At 42.2% G+C, this 20,482-nt stretch overlaps 1 protein-coding gene, 1 long non-coding RNA gene and 1 other non-coding gene across 5 annotated transcripts in view; 2 read left to right on the forward strand and 1 right to left on the reverse strand.

Moving 5' to 3' along the window:
* Positions 1-20,482, forward strand: part of GCNT2 (glucosaminyl (N-acetyl) transferase 2 (I blood group)) — a 252,516-nt gene that overhangs the window by 61,182 nt on the left and 170,852 nt on the right. The window lies entirely within an intron of this gene.
* Positions 222-19,220, reverse strand: LOC131275321 (uncharacterized). The gene is made up of 3 exons (XR_009182743.1): positions 18,721-19,220; positions 17,883-18,054; positions 222-2,423 (listed from the first exon to the last, which is right to left on the reverse strand). It is a non-coding gene; the product is annotated as an uncharacterized lncRNA (long non-coding RNA).
* On the forward strand, positions 9,685-9,751 carry LOC111760117 (small nucleolar RNA SNORD52). The gene has a single exon (XR_002793904.1). It is a non-coding gene; the product is annotated as a small nucleolar RNA SNORD52 (small nucleolar RNA).

Consider the following 20,482-nt stretch of genomic DNA (forward strand, 5'->3'; position numbering starts at 1 on the left):
TTGTGTGTGTGTGTGTGTGTGTGTGTGGTTTTGTTGTTTGTTTGGTTTTTTTTTTTTGAGTCATAGTGAACCATTGGAGAGTTTTGAACAGAGGTAGACATGGTTTGATTTATGTCTTAGCAGAATTATTCCGGCTGCTTTGTGAGCTAAGCACAGACCAACTGTTGTAGAATTTGAGAGAGGTTCAATTATTTGAGTATAGAGAGGCCAGGACTCAGGAATGATTTTGAGAAGGAAAAATGGTTTATTGATGGCCGGCCAGACTCGGGAGCTTTCTGTTTCAATCCCCAGCCCCGAACAAGACTTTCGAGTTTCTTTTATACAGAGAGGAAAGGTTAAATGGTCCTTTTGTCTCAGTTATCAATAGGCTTGAATTAGCATATATATCGTCCACATCTTAGGTAAGCCCCCAGCATGGACTTCACACATTCCAGGTAAGCCTCTAGCCCATTTGCTCTGCATTTTCCCTGAATATTTAATGTTTATAGACTTTGCATTGTTAAACCTTCCTGGGACTGGAGTCACTGCCGTGGTTACCAAGGGCAGGACTGCCGCCTCTTATCATCCCACATCCACAAGTCACAGACAGCTTAGGTTATCTATTAAGAGACAAAGAGCCTCCCACCCATAGCCCACATCACAACTAGGGGTTGTTGCAACAAACCAGTAGATAGATGCGGGCAATTTGGTTCTGACTTGTGGCCGTGGGGATAATGACAGAACCTACTGGATTTTATCCTAAAGGTGGTGAGAAAAGAAAGGAATTAGGGAACAGCTCTTCATTTTGAGCTAAGCAACTGTAAGTTTGAATTGCCATTCACTCAATCAGGATGGCTGCAAGAGGAGCAATTTTGGGGGTGCAATGGGACATACCAAGGGCTCAATTTTGAGGATAAGTTCAAAGCACCGATTAGATACTCCAATGGAGGCACTGAATAGGGCTGGGGGCATCTGAGTTGAGTCTGGCATGTGGGGAGAAGTCCATCCTGGGAAAGTACTTAGGGATGCCATTACCCTATGGACGGCACTTGAAGGCATCCCACAAGGTGAGCTCACCTAGGGCGCAAGTGGGGGAGAGAATAAAAGGAGGTCGGGGACTGACACTTGGGGAACATCAATATTTTGAGGCATATGGAATAATACCTCTAAATCAGTGGTTCTTAACCACTGGGACATTTTGCAGTGTCTGAAGACAAGTGAGGAAGTACTCTAGTGGCATCTGGTGGAAAGAGGCCAGGGATGGGCTAAACCATCCTACAGTCACAGGACAGTCCCCACAACAAAGAGTTGGGTGGACCGAAATGTCAGCAGTGCCCAAGCTCAGAAAGCCCGGCTCTAACTGAGGACCTAAAGTGTGTGGAAACCCTCTACAAATGCAAGCTGGTGTATTTATTGCTTCACAAGATTGTTCTAGTATGCGGATAATTCACGGCAATTCCAGGCTCTCGGTCCGTGTGTGTGTTGGAGGGATCTGTGCATGTTGAAAATGCCTCAACTCTAGGGGTCAGGAGAAACTGAAGTTTCCAAGTTCTAGACTTCAGTCATTAGGGGTCAGATTTTCTGTGGAAGTATTCACAGCTGATTAAAAGCTACTTTTCCATTCCAGCCAATGTGACAAAGATTCAAGAATTTGTCCAAAGAACTCTCTGAAATACGGAGGGACATGGACATGGGGTGTGCACAAGGGCGGGTGGTAAAGGAGAAGGAAGAAGGCTAAGCTACCAGCCAATGCAATCTCAACCTGGAGACATTGAGCAAATGCTTGCAGAAAGGATGCCTTATTGGGTTAAGCTCTTGTTTTTTAAGAGAAATCATTTATTTACTGAAGATAACTAAGGATTTAGAGGACATTCGATAAATATAATTATTAGAATTGGATGCCCTTAAGGAGTTTTTGAATGCACACCTCTTGGCTTTGGTTGCAAAGTTTCCAAAAGAAGTTTCGTTTTGCTTTGGAAATATTTATCTAATCCTGACAAGACTTGCCCGAATAAATGTTAACACTCTGTGCTTTGAAGTGCAAATATTTTACCAGCCTCTTTTGAAAACACAAATATTATCTTTAACTTAGATTTCTGAAAGTAAGAAACTGTCTCAAGAAGTTAAGGATATCTCATCCTTATCTTGCCCTTCAGTGTAACTGTTAGACCTAGAAAAGACCTTGTAAGAATTTTCCTTTCTCAAGTCTTCGGTGCTGGACGAAAGGAAACACTTTTGGTGGCAGCTCACTGCATTTGGACCAGCCGAGACCAGTGGCTGCATCCAGGTCTGGTGCTCCACAGCTGTGTGGCTTCAGGCAAGTCACTTTCCTTCCCTGATGGCCTTTTTCTTCCTCTGTAAAATACCAGGATGGGACTACATGAACTTTCAACTTCTTTGCATTTCTCTTTCTTTTCTGTCCTCTATTGTAGCCATTAACTTTTCTGAAAAAAAAAAAAAAGCCAGAATTTAAAATTCCAGGCTCAGTCAGATTACACCAAAAAAATGGAAATGAAGCGTTTTTATTTTGATTCTAGTGCACTGTGGGACACTGGGGGACGATTAATTTTTATGACATATCTCTAATTCTGAAAATGCATCGTGTAAGCGATCTGGCTGCCTTCATCTTCTTTCCTGACCCCTGGCCCTCCCCGCCAGCACATGCCCAGAGGGCACCCTGGACTCCAGGCCTTGCTTGCTTTTCTTCTATCTAATCTAACCTGACACTTATCGGTGATGTCTTTTCCCGACCCCTGTTTCGGGTGTGGTTTGCTAATGGCGTAATGAGATGTGCACACATGATATCGTTGTGTCCTTCTTGACTAATAACCCACTTAAACAGTTTATCTCCTTACGAAAGCCCTCAAGTGTCACTGTGGACACCTTGGCTGGCTGATGGGGTGCAAAACTTGAGGCCACTCGCCTGCCACGTTGAGCACGCCTTCCTACAACTTAGCAGATGTGTGTGTTTTCCCTCCAAGTTGCTCATGTCCGGTGGAGAATAAAATGCAGTAGTGGCGTGGACATGCTGGCAACCATGCACGAGGTTTTAAACCACCTAAATGAAAACCCTGACGTGTGGAGCGATACCCTACAGGAGCACTGTGTGGCAGGCAGTGCTGCCTCTTGCCAAAGTTTGGGAACAAGGGCTTCAGGCAAAGTGCAGCGTTTAAGGCAGCTAATGACAGGGGCGGGGGAGCGGGCCTGTGGGAGTCTTTACTGTGCCAGAGGCCGGTCCAAGTTCCTCCCGCTTATGTTAATTCTTATTAACATCTCTGTTTTACTAATTGACTCATATTAACTTGATTGGTATCACCCCTATTTTACAACAAAGAACCTGAAACAGAAAGGTAAAATTAACTTGCCCAAGGTCACACAGCTAAGAGCCAGCAAGGCCAGGGTCCAAACCCACAGTCTCTTTTTCAAGTTCATGCTCTGTGGACTTGAACCACGATGCTGTCCTAGCATCCACAGGGGAATCCAGGAAATAAAGCAAAAAAGGCAGTAAACTTTTACCAAGTCCACAAGAGGCAGCTTGCTAGAGCTGCTGTAAATGCAGAGCAGGAGTCCACACATTTTTCCTGGAAAGGGCCAGAGAGTAAATATTTCGGGCTTTGCTGGCCAGATAGTCTCCGTGGCAACCATCGACTCTGCAGTTGCTGTGCACAAGCAGCCGTGGGCGATATGCACACGAATGAGCTGAGTGTAGCTGCAACCCCATAAAACTTGATCGACAGATGGGGAGCAGTGTGGCTAAAATGACCCAGTGCCAACCTCCCCCACAGGAGGTCCCAGGGTCCCCCATTCCCCCCAAAACAAAAACACAAACAATGGGCAAACAAATGACCCCGGTACTGTTGTAGAATTTGAGAGAGGTTCAATTATTTGCGTATAGAGAGGCCAGGACTCAGGAATGATTTTGAGAAGGAAAAATGGTTTATTGATGGCCAGCGGACTCCGGAGCTTTCTGTTTCAATCCCGAGCCCCCAACAAGATTTTTGAATCCCTTTTATACAGAGAGGAAAGGTCAACTTGTCCTTTTGTTTCAGTTCTCAATAGGCTTGAATTAGCATATATTTTTCACATCCTAGGTAAGCTTTTAGCATGGACTTCATACATTCTAGATAAGCTTTTAGCATATTTGGTTTGCATTTCCCCTGAATACTTAAAGTTTATACACCTTGCATTGTTAAACTGTTTCCTGGGACTGGAGTCGTTGCCATTGTCACCAAGGGCAGGACTGCAGCCTCTTACCATTTCTTTCACACCCACAAGTCAGCTTAGGTTATCTCTGAAGAGACAAAGAACCTCCCACCCATAGCCCACATCAGTACCAGAACAAAACAAACTAACAAACCAAAACCACTTTATTGACAGACACTGAAATTTGAATTTCAATTTGGAGATGAATTTGAATTTCAGGTAATTTTTATGTGTTGTGAAATAGTCTTCTTTGGATTTTTTTCCCCTCAACTATTAAAATGTGTAAAACCACTCTTAGCTCATGGGCTGTAGGTGGCAGGTTGGGTTGGGGCTGCTGGCCATAAAACTATGGTATAGGGGAAAGAAGATTGGCCTAAACTCAGTGAGCACCTGCCATAATGTAGGTGCTGAAGATACCGCGATCGGTAGGGCAGAGTTAGTCCTCCATGCACTAGTGGTGGAGCAAACAGGCAGTTAGAGGGAGTTTAGAGCCCCCTGGGTGGTCCTGCTGGGTTCGTTTGCTCAGCGAGGCAGAGTGGGTAGACACAGCCAACTAGCCTAGGAAGGAAAAGTAGCTTTATTAACTGGCAGGAGGCCAGAGATGGACAATCTCAAATCAGCCTTCCTTTTAAGGGTTTTTCTCATAGCTTTTATACTGGTTGGAATAAAGAAAGTTAATGCTAAGGAAGGCCTAGAAAATTTGTTGTTTGCTTTCTCAGTTAATCTTAAAGGATGCATGTGGCCACTGGGCCCCCGCCAAGTGAGAGGCCTCCTGATTGCCGACCACTGCAGGAGGACAGAGTAACCCCAAGAGATGAGAGAGGGGCTGCCTTAGGCCCTGCCCCGTGCCCAATCGCCCTCAGCTGCGGCTCGGGGAGAAGTCATCTCTGACGATGCCTTGACTTGGACATTTTCACCGCCTCAGAATTAACCCATTCCCTTTATGACAGTCCGACCCAAGGGGAGGGGCTGGGGTATATGGGACTCTCCCTGTATTTTCTTTTTTTTTTTTATTCTTTTTTTTTTGTCTTTATTTTTTTAATGTTACATTAAAAAAATGTGAGGTCTCCATATACCCCCCACCCCCCTCTCTATATTCTCGATGTATCATTTATGGAATCTAAAGCTTCTTCAAAAATAAAATAAAAATATCTAAAGTAAAAAAAAAAAAAATCATAGCTTTGAGGAGGGCTTGATAGTGGGTTCTATTCCAGTTACCCCTGGCCTACTCCAGCGTCTTGACTTGTTTGATAAACTAAGGTGAGTCTTTGTTTAAAAAAAAGTCAAGCTATTTCTGATATATCACATTTGGCAGCCTTTGGCAAACTAAGACGTTCGCTGGGGTAGAAATGCCAACTGAGAGCCGTTGGCGCCTCTGGGGCACACACCACCAGTCCCAGGCAGAGCACGGTTTTGCACACCAGTGCGTGAACCTGGAAAGGCAGAGGGGGTGTCTTGGCGTTTCCACAGGGATGGTTCTGACCTTGCGGACTGCCTGGAAGAGTCCAGGGGAGCCCCAGACCACAATAAAAACGAACTACGTTACTGCCAGAGGCAAAATGTGATGAAACCCATAAACGTAAGGTTGAGTAAAATAAGCCACACTCAGAAAGAATGTGTCAGGTACGATTCTTTATATATATAAAGAAGAAAAACAAAGCAATTCTGTAGGCTTAACGCTCAGGGGATTGGTTACTTTGGGGGAGGAGAATGGGGGCAGTGACTGGGAAGGGGCAGTGCTGGTGAAACTCCAGGCTTTGACCTGGGTGGTGGCTCTGTGGTTACATTCATTCTTCCATCATTACTGGGCTGTGTCTTATCATATATGCAATTATAGAGTTACCCAAAAAGTAAATTAATTAATGAATATCAAAGCTGAACTTTATATATTTTAAAGCACACAGATACCCTGTAGTTGTTTTTTTAAATATGCATGTTCCCTGGGGTTGGGCAATCTTGGGTTGATTTGCATGGGGGGATGGTATGGACGTGAAGGTCCAGATAATGGGAAATGTGAGTAAAGTTAAGGAGTGAGGGAGTGCACAGTTACACATTTTTTGGTAGAGTTAAAGCTGGTTAATGTTAAATCTGTAGCTCTGTGAGCCTCCTGACATGCCAGCAAGGGTTACATTGAATTTTTCTAACATTATAAGCCTTAATATTTAAGCTTGTCATGATTAAATATACATTTCCAATCTTGGAAATTGGGGCGTCGTTCAACCCGGCTACTTCCTGCTGAGATGACGCCCAGTAGTTATGGGGTAGTTGGATGGAAACGTTGGCTCATGACATGTGGATAATGCTGATTCATCTCAGAGGGATGGGTACTTGCTTCAGGGGAGGAAGATGTTCTGAATAAGGAAAAAGGTTTGGTAATTATTTGCGTTAATATTCGATTGCACAGAGATGCTACATTTAAGAAGCATAAAGGTTAGAATTATTATTAGAAAAACGACAAGCCCCATTTACAGGAAGTTTCTTAACCAGGAACCAATTTCTCCAGCCAAGTGACTGAACAAATCATAGAAACTAAAACTAGTAGTGGGAGAAGATAAGGCTTGAATCTAATTATTCATATGAGCTAAGAGAAGAGACATTACTTGATTCTTCAGGGATATAGGTACAACATTCTGCTTTAACTACAGCACAAGTCCCTTCTTGAAAGACAGTTAAGATTATCTAGGGCCATTGGGGATTCTTTGTTTTGTTTTGTTTTTCACAAATCAATTTTACTGATACATATTAATAAAGCATCCATCCATCCAAAGTGTACAACCAATAGTATTCAGTATAATCACATAGTTGTGCATTCATCATGTCAATCATTTTTAAAGCATTTGGACACCAGCCTGACACATTAAAGTTATTTTTGTGTTCATTAGGGCTATGCTACAGTGGCTCTCATTTAGTATCCCTTGTCTAGTTTGCATTTCTTTTTCTTTTAATCAAGTCAATTTTATTGGTACATATTTATAAGGCATACAATTCATCCAAAATGTGCAATCAATGGTATTTGGTATAGTCGCATAGTTGTGCATTCATCACTTCCATCATTACTAGAGCATTTTTATTATCTCAAAAAATAACAACAAACAAAAACCAGACAAATAAGAAAATTCTTCACTTCTCAATCCCTCTATGTTTCCTCTGCTGTACATAGCTGCTATTTCTGGCTATTCTTGCACATTTATTTATTTATTTATTCAGCAGTTTTTATTGAGGTATATTCACATACCACATGATCTATCCAAAGTGTATAATCAATGGCTTTTAGTATAATCACAATGTTGTGCATTCATCACCACGAAAAATTTTAGAACCCTTTCATTACTCCAAAAAGAAAAACTCCACACTCCTTAGCGTGCCTTCCCCAGCCCTTCGTAACCACTAATCTGTCACTGGTTGATGAACACCTGGGTTGTTTCCAACTTTTGGCAACCGTGAGTAATGCCGCTATGAACATCTGTGTGCAGTTATCTATTCATGTCACTGCTCTCAGTTCCTCTGGTATACAGCCAGTAGTGGTATTGCAGGGTCATGTGGCAAATCTATATTCAACTTCTTTAGGAACTGCCAGACAGTCCTCCACACTGGCTGTAACATTCTACATTCCCATCAACCATGAGTAAGTGTTCTTAACTCTCCACATCCTCTCCAGCACTTGTAGTTCTGTCTTTTTAATAGCAGCCATTCTGATAGGTATAAAATGATATCTCCTTGTAGTTTTGATTTGTATTTCCTTAATCATTGGTGATGTTGAACATTTTTCCATGTGTTTTTTACCATTTGTATCTCTTCTTTGGACAAACGTCTATTCAAGTCTTTTGCCCATTTTTTAATTGGGTTGTTGGTCTTTTTATTGTTCAACATCTCTTTATATATCATGGATATTAAACCTTTATCAGACATGTGATTTCCAAATATTTTCCCTCATTAAGTTGGCTGCCTTTTCACACTTTTGATAAAGTCTTGTGAGGAGCAAAAGTATTTAATTTTGAGGAGGCCCCATTTATCTATGCTTTCTTTTTTTTTTAAGATTTATTTATTTATTTCTCTTCCCTCCCCTCCCCCCACCCCAGTTGTCTGTTCTCTGTGTCTATTTGCTGCGTGTTTTTTTTTGTCCGCTTCTGTTGTTGTCAGCAGCACGGGAATCTGTGTCTCTTTTTGTTGCATCATCTTGCTGCATCAGCTCTCTGTGTATGCAGTGCCATTCCTGGGCAGGCTGAACTTTCTTTCGCGCTGGGTGGCTCTCCTTAAGGGGTGCACTCCTTGCGCATGGGGCTCCCCTGTGCAGGGACACCCCTGAGTGGCAAGGCACTCCTTGTGCGCATCAGCACTGTGCGTGGGCCAGCTGCACACAGATCAACGAGGCCCAGGGTTTGAACTGCAGACCTCCCATGTGATAGATGGACACCGTAACCACTGGGCCAAGTCCGCTTCCCTCTATGCTTTCTTTTGTTGCGTGTGCTTTGGGTGTAAGGTCCAAGAAACCAACACCAACCACAAAGTCTTTAAGATGTTTCCCTACATCTTCTTCTAGTAGTAGTTTAATTGTCCTGGCTTTTATATTTTGGTCTTTAGATGCATTTTGAGTTGATTCTTGTATTGGGAGTGAGATAGGGGTCTTCTTTCAAAATTTTGGTTATAGATACCAAGTTCTCCCAGTACCATTTGTTGAAGAGACTGTTTTATCCCATTAACATGGACTTGGAAGGTTTGCCAAAAACCTGTTGGCCATAGAAGTGAGGGTTTATTTCTGGACTCTCAATTCTATTCCACTGATCAATGTGTCTATCTTTATGCCTGTACCATGCTGATTTGACCACTGTAGCTTTATAATATGTTTAAAGTTCAGGCAGTGAACTTCCTCCCAGGTCCTCCAATAGCTTTTGGCTATTGGAGTGCACTTTCCCTTCCAAAGGAATTCATTTGGTAATTGCCTTTTCTAGTTCTGTAAAGTAGGCTGTTGGAATTTTGATTGGTATTGTACTGAATCTATAAATTAGTTCGGGTACGACTGACATCTTCATGATATTTAGTTTCCAGTCCATGAATACAGAATGTCTGTCCTTTTTGTTTAGGTCTTCATTGATTTCTTGTAGCATTATTTTGTAGTTTTCTGCATATAGGTCCTAGACTTCTTTGGTTAAATTGATTCCTAAGTATTTGGGCCTATTGTTGCTATTATAATTGGATTTTTTCCCCTGATTTCCTCCTCAGATTATTGAATACTAGGGCACAAAAACATTGCTGATTTTTACATGTTGGTCTTGTATCCTGCCACTTTGCTGAACTCATTTATTAACTCAGGTAACTTTGTCATAGACATTTCAGAATTTTCTAAATATAGGATAACGTCATCTGCAAAAAGTGAGTTTTACTTCCTCCTTTCCTATTTGGATGCCTTTACTTTTCCCCCCCTAATTGTATGTCTTTTGATATGCTATTGGATTCGACTTGCAATTATTTTGTTGAGAATTTTTGCATCAGTGTTCATTAGATGAGAATGACGATTTCTCAGACTAGAGTCTCTGACACTGTTCCTGATGTCAAAAATAAATTCTGACTCATTTGGGGAAAAAAAGTTCATTAGAGAGATTGGTCTGTAATTTTCTTTTCTTGTAGTATCTTTATCCAGCTTTGGTATTAGGGTGATGTTGGCTTCATAAAATGTGTTGGGAAGACTTCCAGGAAAAACGGCATTGAAGTAGGTAGGCAATAACCAACTCTCTCACAAGAAAGAGCAGAGAAAAGACAAGGACCTATCCAAACAAGCAGATTGAGATATATACAAAATGGGAAAGTGCTCTGTGTCATCCAGGAGGGAACTGGGAACATAAAGAAGCCAAAGCAAAACTGAGAGTTTCTCCCCCCTGTGGCTCTGAATGGCACAAATACCCCACCCTGAGGACAAGTAGCCTTGGTGGAATCCCTGAGTCACCCCTGCCAATAGACTGGGAGGGAGCATTCCCTGGGAGAAAGAGGGGTTTGATGGAGGGTGGAGAGTGCTTTCTTTGCAGTGAGTTTGGCCAGCTGAGCCCCCTTTGAATCTCGGAAGGGACCTGACCCAATGGGAAGAGGGGAGGGGGTATCTACTCAAGCAGGCTCTCATGCCCAGCCTTCCTGGGAGAGAGAGGAACTACATTAGAGAGGGTTGGAAACAGGTGCCTAATCTGCAGGGCTCTGGCAAACTGGTAGAAGTCTAATACACCTGAGGGAAAGTGGGTGGATAGAGCCACATAAGCTCTCTGAAGCGTAGTTAGCCTGTGGAGCCAGTTTAGCTCAGTGGAGGAATTCCTTCCTTACATGAACTGGGTTATCAGACACGCAGCTGATACCTTACAACAGGGAACATATGGATTTCTTTTGGTTGTTTTAGATTTTCTTGTGTTATTTTTTTTATTTTTTAAAGATTCCTTTTTTTTTCTCCTTATTTTATTCACTAAAATCTGGTACATGACCTGCAGAGGGCAGAGTGCAGGGTGATTGATTAATGAACACTGGCAGCCTGAGAAACTCCTTTGGGGCCTAAGAGGGAAGGCTGTTTTTCTTTGTTTTTTTTTTTTTTTAAGTTGCTGCTGTTTTGTTTCTTGTATGTTGTGCTTCCCCATTCTTAGTTTCCTTTTACCTATTTTTTTCCTGCCTACTTTATTTCTTTTCTTTCCTTCATTTTTCTATCTTCTGTTTTCTGTTATTTTTCTTTCTTTCCAACTCTTTGGTGTTTATTTTTGTTTCTTTTTATTTCTCTTTTTTTCTGTTTTCTTTCCTTTTTTCCTTTTTCTTTTTTTCTCTTCCTCTCTTCTCATCATTCCAGCCTTTTAATTCATGCTATGTATTTTTCTTTATTATGTTTCTTGTTTCATTTTTTTCTATTCCATTTTTTATTGTTATTCCTTTGTAATTCTTATGATTTTTTACTCATGTTATTTATTTTCCTAGGTCTTATACAATACTTCTTCTATCTCTTTTATTATTACTACTATTATTCTTTTTCTTTTCTTTTTCCTTTTCTATGATCCTAATTTTTTTCCCAAGGGAACACAGACAACAGCAAGGAAATAGAATAAGAGGATGAAGTGTCAAAATGAAACCTAATCACATGCACAAAAACAAAAACAAAATAAAACCCTAGAGTAGAAAGAGAAACTAATCAACTGAATAAGCCGATTAAGATAAACAGATGCTTAGACACCAACAAAAAATTACAACCTGTACTAAAAAATAGGAAGACATGGCCCAATCTAACAAGTAGAATGTTGGATCAACTAATCAGAGATGTCCAAACAAATATAATGAATCAATTTAGAGAAGTGAAGGAAGAGATTAGGGATATTAAGAAGACACTGGAAGAACATACTAAAGAATTTGTAAACATACATAAAAAGGTAACAGATATGATGGTGATGAATGGCACAATTCAAGAAAACAAATATACACTGGAAGTACATAACAGCAGATTTGAATGGGCAGAGGAAAGAATTAGTGATGTGGAAGACAGTACATCTAAAATCAGACAGATAGCAAAACAGATAGATAAAAAGATAGAAAAAATCCAGGAAAGACTTAGGGATTTGAATGACAACACAAAATGCACAGACATATGCATTATGGGCTCTTCTTAGTTGGGAGGTTTTTGATGACTAATTGAATTTTGTTACTTGTGATTGGTCTGTTGAGTTCATCAATTTCTTCTTTTGTCAATGTAGGCTGCTTGTATGTTTCTGGGAATTTGTCCATTTCCTCTAAGTTATCCATCTTGCTGGCATATACTTTTTCAAAATATCCCCTTATGATACTCTACATCTGTGGAGTTAGTGGTGATATCCCTCACCTTATTTCTTATTTTATGTATTTACATCTGCTCTCTTTTTTTCTTATCACAAATAGATAAATGGGACCTCCTCAAAATTAAAAACTTTTGCACCTCAGGACTTTTTCAAGAAAAGTGAAAAGGCATCCTACCCAATGGGAGAACATATTTGGTTAGCCTCTACCAATAGGGGCCTAATACCCAGCATACATAAGGAAATCCTATATATCAAAAATAAAAAGACAAACAACCCATTTAAAAAATGAGCAAGTGATTTGAATAGGCACTTCTCCAAAGAAGAAAATACAAATGGCTAAAAAACACATGAAAAGATGCTCAACATCAATAGTTATTAGTGAAATGCAAATCAAAACTACAATGAGATAACATCTTACACCCATTAGACTGGCAGCTATTAAAAAAAGAGAGGACTACAAGTATTGAAGAGGATGTGAAGGAAAGGGAACACTTATTCACTGCTGGTGGGAATACGGAATGGTGCAGTCATTGTGGAGGACAGCTTGGTAGTTCCTCAGGAAGCTAACTCTAGAATTGCCATATGATGCAGCAATCCCACTGCTGGGTATATATCCAGAAGAAGTGAAAGCACGGACATGAACAAATATATGCACACCAATGTTCAGAGTGGCATTATTCACTGTTTCTAAAAGTTGGAAGCAACGCAAATATCCATCAATAGATGAAAGGATAAGCAATCAGTGGTATAGACATACAATGGAATATTACTCAGCTGTAAGAAGGAATGCAGTATTAACACATGGGATAACATGGATGAATCTTGAAGACCTTGTGTTGAGTGAAGCAAGCCTGGCACTGAAGGACAAATATTACATGGCCTCACTGATATGAATTAAGCAAATTAAGAAGACTCACAGAGCTAGAGATTGGAAGATAGGTTTACAGGAGACAGAAGAGTAGATGGTTGTGTGCCAATGCCCAAATGGGCAAAGTCTATGATACAGTGGAAGGGTGTAGTTGTGCAGTGTATGGGCATGGCAGTGGTACACTGATGCTGTTGGGTTTGGCAGTGCTGGCCTGTGAAGGGATGGGATGGGGGAGGGGTTTGGGTTGGTGCATTCACGGAACTGGGAGGAAGGTCGGGGGAAGGAGCAGGTGACCTCTGGGGATTTGCAGATCTGTGGTTAAAACTACAACATTGGGAATGTTCTTTTGGCAAATATGGCAGGGAGGGGTAACTGGTATAGGGTATTGGATGTGGGGGCATACAAGATAAGGCATGCCTGGGGCAGGCTTCTATGGAATATGTAAGGGTTCATCTTGTCATAGTGTGTTATATCAGTTGGTAGAGACCCACACAATTAACAAGAAAATATTAAACTCCCATCCTGGGGAGTCCTGCTATGTTCTCAAATAGAGGGGCAAGAGTTTCTCAAGAACATAGGCCAAAAAAAAAAGAAAAAAAAGATAACAAAATATATGTATATAAAAGAAAGATAATAAAGAAATTTATGTATATAAAAGAACATAGGCAGTGCCTAATAAAAGAAAACGGACCAATATGTCAAGCCCTCCATATTATTGCCAGTAACTATGAATCTTACTCTTTAAAAACTGAAACTTAGTAGTTACCATAGGCCCCAAGGGAAGGGGGAGGGAAGAATAGAACTGATGGAACATGGGGCATTTTTAGGGCATTGGAAATGTACCGCATCATCTTGCAATAATGAATACAGGCCATTTTAAATTTCATCAAAATTTATAAAAGTGTATGGTTCAAAATGTAAACCATAATGTAAATTAGTAATCATGGTTACCAGCAGTGCTTCAATATTTGTACATTAATTGTAACAAATGTATCACCCACATATAAATTGTTATTAATAGGGGAAAGGGGAAAAGGGAAAAGTGGGAGAATGTTGAGTATATGTAAATCCTCTATATTCTGTACATGACTTTTCAGTAACCTAAAGCTTCTTTGAAGATAAAATAAAAAAAATAAGACCCTGGGGGAATATACAGAAGAAAATGTCATTGTGCATAAAAGACAACAGATCTTACAGTAATGAAAGGCAATGTCAAAAAGTATTTTTTCATTTCAATTTTTAAATTTTTTTGTATTTTGTTAGTTTTAAAACTATCATTATTATTTCATTTTATTAGTAATTTTTAAACACTTTTTTTATTATTATTTTTTTTTTATTTCTCTCCCCTTCTCCCCCCCAGTTGTCCACTCTCTGTGTCCATTTGCTGTGTGTTCTTCTGTGACTGTTTCTATCCTTATCAACGGCACCAGGAATCTGTGTTTCTTTTTGTTGTGTCATCTTGCTGTGTCAGCTCTCTGCGTGTGCAGCACCATTTCCAGGCAGGCTGTACTTTCTTTCATGCTGGGCGGCTCTCCTTACGGGGCACACTCCTTGCGTGTGGGGCTCCCCTATGCAGGGGATACCCCTGAGTGGCACGGCACTCCTTGCATACATCAGCACTGCACCTGGGCCAGCTCCACATGGGTCAAGGAGACCCGGGGTCTGAACTGCGGACCTCCCATGTGGTAGGTGGATGCTCTATCCATTGGGCCAAGTCTGCTTCCCTATTATTAATTTCATTTGATTATTTTGTTGGTTTCAGTTTTGAAGAAGTTTTGGATTACAGAAGAGTCACAACTGTGGCAGGGGAGGGTCATTGGTTTGAGGTGTCAGTGATGGGGGATGCATGGGAGGAGGTTCACCTGGGGCATACCTCTAAGGCATATGAAAGTGTTCAAGTATTCATGGAGCATTGTCACAATGGGTGGAGACCCACAAAATAACCAAAAAAACATTGATTTCCCATCCTGGGGAGCTCTGCCACATTCTCTAAGGGGACAGCAAGAATCCCCTGAGTATAGAGGCAGTGCCTAGGAAAGGAGGATTGACCATTACTATGGGCCCTTGATATTGATGATTGTACTTATGAACCTTTTCTTTTGAAATTGAAACTTAGCCTAGTATTATATGTTGCCTAAGAGTTACCTCCTGAGAGACTGCTTGTTGCTCAAATGTGGCCTCTATCTAAGCCAATCTCAGTGTATAAATGCATTACCTTCCCCCCGGAATGGGATATGACTACTGAGGGTGAGCCTCTTTGGCACCAAGGGATTATTACCAAGCACCAACTAGCAATGCACCTGGAAAAAGACCCTGACCAAACAGGGGAAATGGTAAATACAAATGAGTTTTTATGGCTAAGAGATTTCAAAATGAGTTGGGAGGTCATTCTGGAGGTTATGTTTATGCACTTCTCTTCAGGATCTCATTGACTGCCATAGTAAATAATGCCTCAAATAGCAGGGTTCTCAGTTCAATGCCTGGTCAGAGTGTGTTCACTGCAACATGGACCAAATCAATGTGAAAGAGATTCTGTTTGGAGGCTAAGAGCCTGGTAATTCAAACTTTCTCAGAGATAGTTCTCCAAACTTCACTGGCAGCCTTCTCCCTTTTTCTGGGTAGGAAATAATTCTACCCATCTCTGTGTCTTCAACAGACAGTCCTGGTCAGTAGAGAGGGAGATTGAGAGGGTCAGATCTCTTTAGTCCCTTGCTGGCTCTCCCAAGGCAAGCTATGGCATGACCCCACCTGGCCTGAGAGGGCTCCTGGGACACAGCAGACCAAATTTGTGGGTCCAAACCTGAGTCAGCCTGAGTTTCTTTCCCTCTCTCTTCCCTTTCCAGGGGAGGTGGATTCCTGGGGCCTGTAGTCACTGCCAGCCCAGAGGCCTGAGAATTCAAAGTGTCTTTAGGGTGGAGGAGGACACGGGCAATAGCAGCTGTGGCTTTCAACTCACAGTTTTGCCATCATGATTCTTTTCCTTTGTCCCTCTGCTGGGCGGTATCTGGCCTTCCCCTGGTGTCCTAAACCCTAGAGGAATTTTCCCAGGCCATTTCTGCCTGACTTTTAGCTATTTTTCTGGAAGAGAAGAGAATATCATGTCTTTCTAGTCTGCTTTCTTCATGAAAGTCTCTGGATTTCTTTTATTTATAACTTTAAGGTTTCCAGTCTGGTCCTTGTAGTGAAGATATCCACCAAGGCAGACCAGATACACTAAAGATGGGTAATTGTCTACAAACTCAACAGCTAGATTGATTTATAGAGGTGGCATAAAAGTGTGTGCATTGAAGGAATAGATTATTCTCTCTTGTTTTTACAGGGAGATAGAAATTAAATACATGAGAACACTAGCCAACTTTAGATAAGAACATAAAAAATAATAGTAAACTTATTTAGGCAGGTGTTCTTTTCAGCAAGTATTTGAGTCCTGCTAGTGATTCACAATTGTAATTATGCTCTGGGTTTTTGGGGGGTAGATGGCAACACCTGCTTTCTGCCTGATTGTTGGGAGATCACCATGCAGGAACTTTAGTGGCTTGACTCTGGTATGATGTAGCCAAGGTGTATGCTCTGCAACTTAAGAGAAGAGTGAGTGATAAGTCAAACCAGGCAGGTTCCAAATTCACTTTGGGTTTAGTTGTACCTGGGCATGGTGGTCTTCCCAGGTACCCAGCCATTCCCAATTTCCAGGTTGATAATTTTGTAAAGGAGCATCTGTGGGGAATTTAAGATCGTTAGAAGCATGATGATTTATCTCAGTCAAGGTAGCTCCCAGGGAGTTTATGTATTATATGGTAGCTAATTCAGAGCAAGAGTGCAGATTGCCAGCACATTCCCGCGGACCTTCCATATGTCATTGTGCAAGGACTTAGACCTGCCCTCTGCAGGGTTCTACTTTTATCCTTAGGAGTGCAATGGAAGAGCTTTATCCCATTTTGGTTGTGTCTCTAGACGGATTTTCCCAGATGTTCCCTCAATGTTTGGTTCATACGTTAGGTCTTTCTGGTGGATTGAGGTCTATAGGAAGAGTGTAGTTGCCAATCAATACCCAGCCAACTGGAAACATCATTAACTATTTTAGAGAGGAAAGCAGTACCATTGTCACTTTGAATGCAGAGAGGGAGTTCAAACCTAGGAAGACTTTCTTTTAGTAGGCATTTCATAAGTTCATGTAGTAGGCATTTCATAACTTTTTCATTCCGACAAGGGAAAGCTTCAACTCATCAAGCAAGGGTGTCAACAAACACTAATAAATATTTAAAATTTCCAGGAGCTTTTGGCATCACGGTGAAATCAGTTTGCCAGTCCTCTCCTCCGCCTAAACCTTAGTGCTGTACTTTGTTGATGGCAGAAATGGTGGGACCGAGGATTAATAGGAGCGTGTGTTACACATTGATCAGTTCCATTTTGAATGGTTCAGAGGAGATTGGCTTTCTTTTCAGATACTTCATATCCCTTTTTCGCTAGCCTGTTTAGCATTAGTATTCTATTCTGATTTGAGGCTTCTTGGGTTTTACTAGGTATGAGTAAATCATCAACGTATTGAAGAAAGAGCCCTTCTCGGAGTTGTACTCCTTGTAGCCCTTGGACAGTGCCTGTCCAAAAGGAGTGGGGGCATTTTTAAATTCATGTGGCAGTACTGTCCAACAATACTGTTGTTTTATTCCAGTATCAGGATTTTACCATTCAAAAGCAAAAAGCTTTTGCAATTCTTTTTCCAAGGGAATACAGGAAAAGGAGTCTTTTATGTCCAAATCCTTAAACCAAGCGTAAGCATCTGATATATTGACAAGGTTTATGTGGATTGCGTACTATTGGATGGGTATCTTCTACTATTTGGTTGGTAGCTCTTAAATCTTGTACAAATCTGTATTCTTGTGGGCCAGGTTTTAAGACTGGTGAGATAGGAGTGTTAAAGTCTGACTGGCAGGGTCTGTTTAGGCCCCAGCTAAGAAATTTCTTACTCAGGGGTGAGATGCCCTCTTGAGTTTCCCATAAAGCGGATGCTGTTTTAAGTGTGGAGAACTCTTCTGCCACCATCTTACCTTTACTGCTTGTGCGTCTCTTGCCCAGCCCAGAGGACCCCCGTAGCTCATACCTAGGCTGGCACCCCTTGTTTTATTTCTTTGTGCACTCCAAACTTCTCGGTGCTTTCTGGAAGGTCCAGCAAGGCTACTTGGAGGGCACAGGCGTGCACTGCTGGGACCTGTATGTTACCTTCAATGGGAGAAAAAGAGAGTGAGGCTTGTAACTTTGAAACTGAATCTCAGCTGAGAAGAGGGATGGGACATTCAGGCATTAACAGAAATTTATGCATGAATTGGGTGTCTCCAACCTGTCATTGTAATGACTATAGGAAGAATCTCTCATTTGTAATTCCTTTTTTTCTTATCTTTTTTTTTAAAGATACATAAATCACACAAAATGTTACATTAAAAAATATAAGAGGTTCCCATAGACCCCAATCCCCACACCCCCCACTCCTCCCACATCAACGTCTTTCATTAGTGTGGTACATTTGTAATTCCTGACGCTTCAATAACAGGAATGTGATTTATGAGTAAGCTTTTGATTCACAACTGAAAAGAATTGCTCCCATAATCCATCAGAAGATTTACTAATTTCTCGCCCACTTGGAGAAAGACCCGGGGTTCCTTGTGGGTGATGGGGATTGTCTCCTGACCGGTAGAAAGGGCCCCGGGCCCCGGCACTCTAGGTCACTGTCTTTGTCCCCCTAAGTTGGGGGTATTGCTCTGCGGGGCTAGAAGTCTTTGGCGCTCTTGTCCCTGCGAGCCTGGGACATTCTCTCCCCCTTGCCCGCCCTCCTTGCAGTAAGCACCCTGAGGGGGCCCAGAGGCGTTCTGGGGGTCCCGGAGGACTTACCTTTTCTTGGTTTCCTCTGTGGCTGGAGGACTTTGCTCAGGACTGCTCCGAAGAGATGAGCCTTTAAGTTAGCCAATCTGCGATCGTTTTCTTCTTCTGATTTTCTTGGATATAAAACATCTCGAAAGGAATCTCTACCAGGGCTGAAATTATCATGTCTAGATTTTCTAGGGTCCTCTCTGTAGCTAGGAACTCAATCCTTCCGATCATATTGGTCATATGCTAAAAATAGAGTATGTTCATATCAATAGCCACTAGGTTGTCCTTGGTCACCTGTTCCTGTGGTACTTGCTGGAGAGGGAGTTGGCCCTGGCTGTGCCCTCCTGAAAAGCCTGAAAGCTACACCGCTCCAGGAGTGGCAGGACACCATGTCCAAAAGGTGGGGAGGCCGTTTGTGGCAGATCTAATAGCAATTTAGATCTGTTTTCATCCTCCTTATATGGAAGTGTGGTGATATGGGAGCAGTGGCATTCTCAGTTCTCCAAGTACTTGAGACAATAATCATACTAAGATATCCTCTAGTCGAGTTAGAGTCTGCGAGGGTTTTTTTTCCCCTGGTTTCCTTTCCCCTTGTCTTTGCAATTATTTAACTCCAGCTTTGGTCCGAGATCGTTGATTAACTAATTCCTTTGCCAGGGTGGCAGGTCGTTGTTTTCTCTGGCTTTAGTGTAATGGGGACCCAAGGCCTGACTAACTGGCAGTACACCATGTCCAAAACATTTTCCCTGAAGTTTCTCATTTTGGTCGAAAGCCAGAAAGCCTTGGATGTAAGGACTTCCTTCCCATTTACTTAATGCTTCTCATTAACGAATCGGTCTAACTGTGGAATAGTGTTATACTCTAAACATCCTGGTGCTGGGCATTTCTGCTCACCTGCTAATGCACACTGAGGCCAGGCTTCCTTACAAAGGTGGATTGTTCTCTAGGTCCATACCCAAATTGTTCCCAGTGTTTAATGATGCTCTTCCCCTTCACTTCTGAACTCTGGTTATTTCCTATTCTAGTTAGCAAGTACAGAATCCAAGACCCGGGCCACCAAGCTCGCAGCACGTCCTTCCGCCAGGGCCTACTCCCTTCCCTGTTCTTTTCTTTTCTTTTTTTTTTTTTAAAGATTTTATTTATTTATTTCTCTTCCCTTTACCCCTCTTTCCTCCCCCCCCCCCCCATCCTGGTTGTCTGTTCTCTGAGTCTGTTTGCTGCGTCTTCTTCTTTGTCTGCTTCTGTTGCTGTCAGTGGCACGGGAATCTGTGTTTCTTATTGTTGCGTCATCTTGCTGTGTCAGCTCTCCGTGTGTGCAGCGCCATTCCTGGGCAGGCTGCACTTTCTTTGGCGCTGGGCGGCTCTCCTTACGGGGCGCACTCCTTGAGCGTGGGGCTCCCCTACGCGGGGGACACCCCTGTGTGGCACGGCACTCCTTGGCGCATGGGCCAGCTCCACACAGGTCAAGGAGGCCCGGGGTTTGAGCCGCGGACCTCCCATGTGGTAGACGGACGCCCTAACCACTGGGCCAAGTCCGCCGCCCCCTGTTCTTTTCAAGGCTGAAAACCAAACAAGACAAATTGGCAAATTGCTGCTTACAGCTTTGGCAGGAACTAGTGTGCTGCTGAGGAGAGCGAGAATAGCACAAACGCACACGCACACAACACACAGAGAATGGAACCTGTGTTTCTTCAGAGCTCGCCGCCTTTAGGGACCCTAGATGCCCAGGATAGGAGCCTCTCTGAGTAAAGCACTCCCGTGGCCACAGAGCTGGGGTTCCTGA

The sequence above is a fragment of the Dasypus novemcinctus genome, chromosome 22, assembly GCF_030445035.2.
Source record: "Dasypus novemcinctus isolate mDasNov1 chromosome 22, mDasNov1.1.hap2, whole genome shotgun sequence".
NCBI classification, from domain to species: domain Eukaryota; kingdom Metazoa; phylum Chordata; class Mammalia; order Cingulata; family Dasypodidae; genus Dasypus; species Dasypus novemcinctus.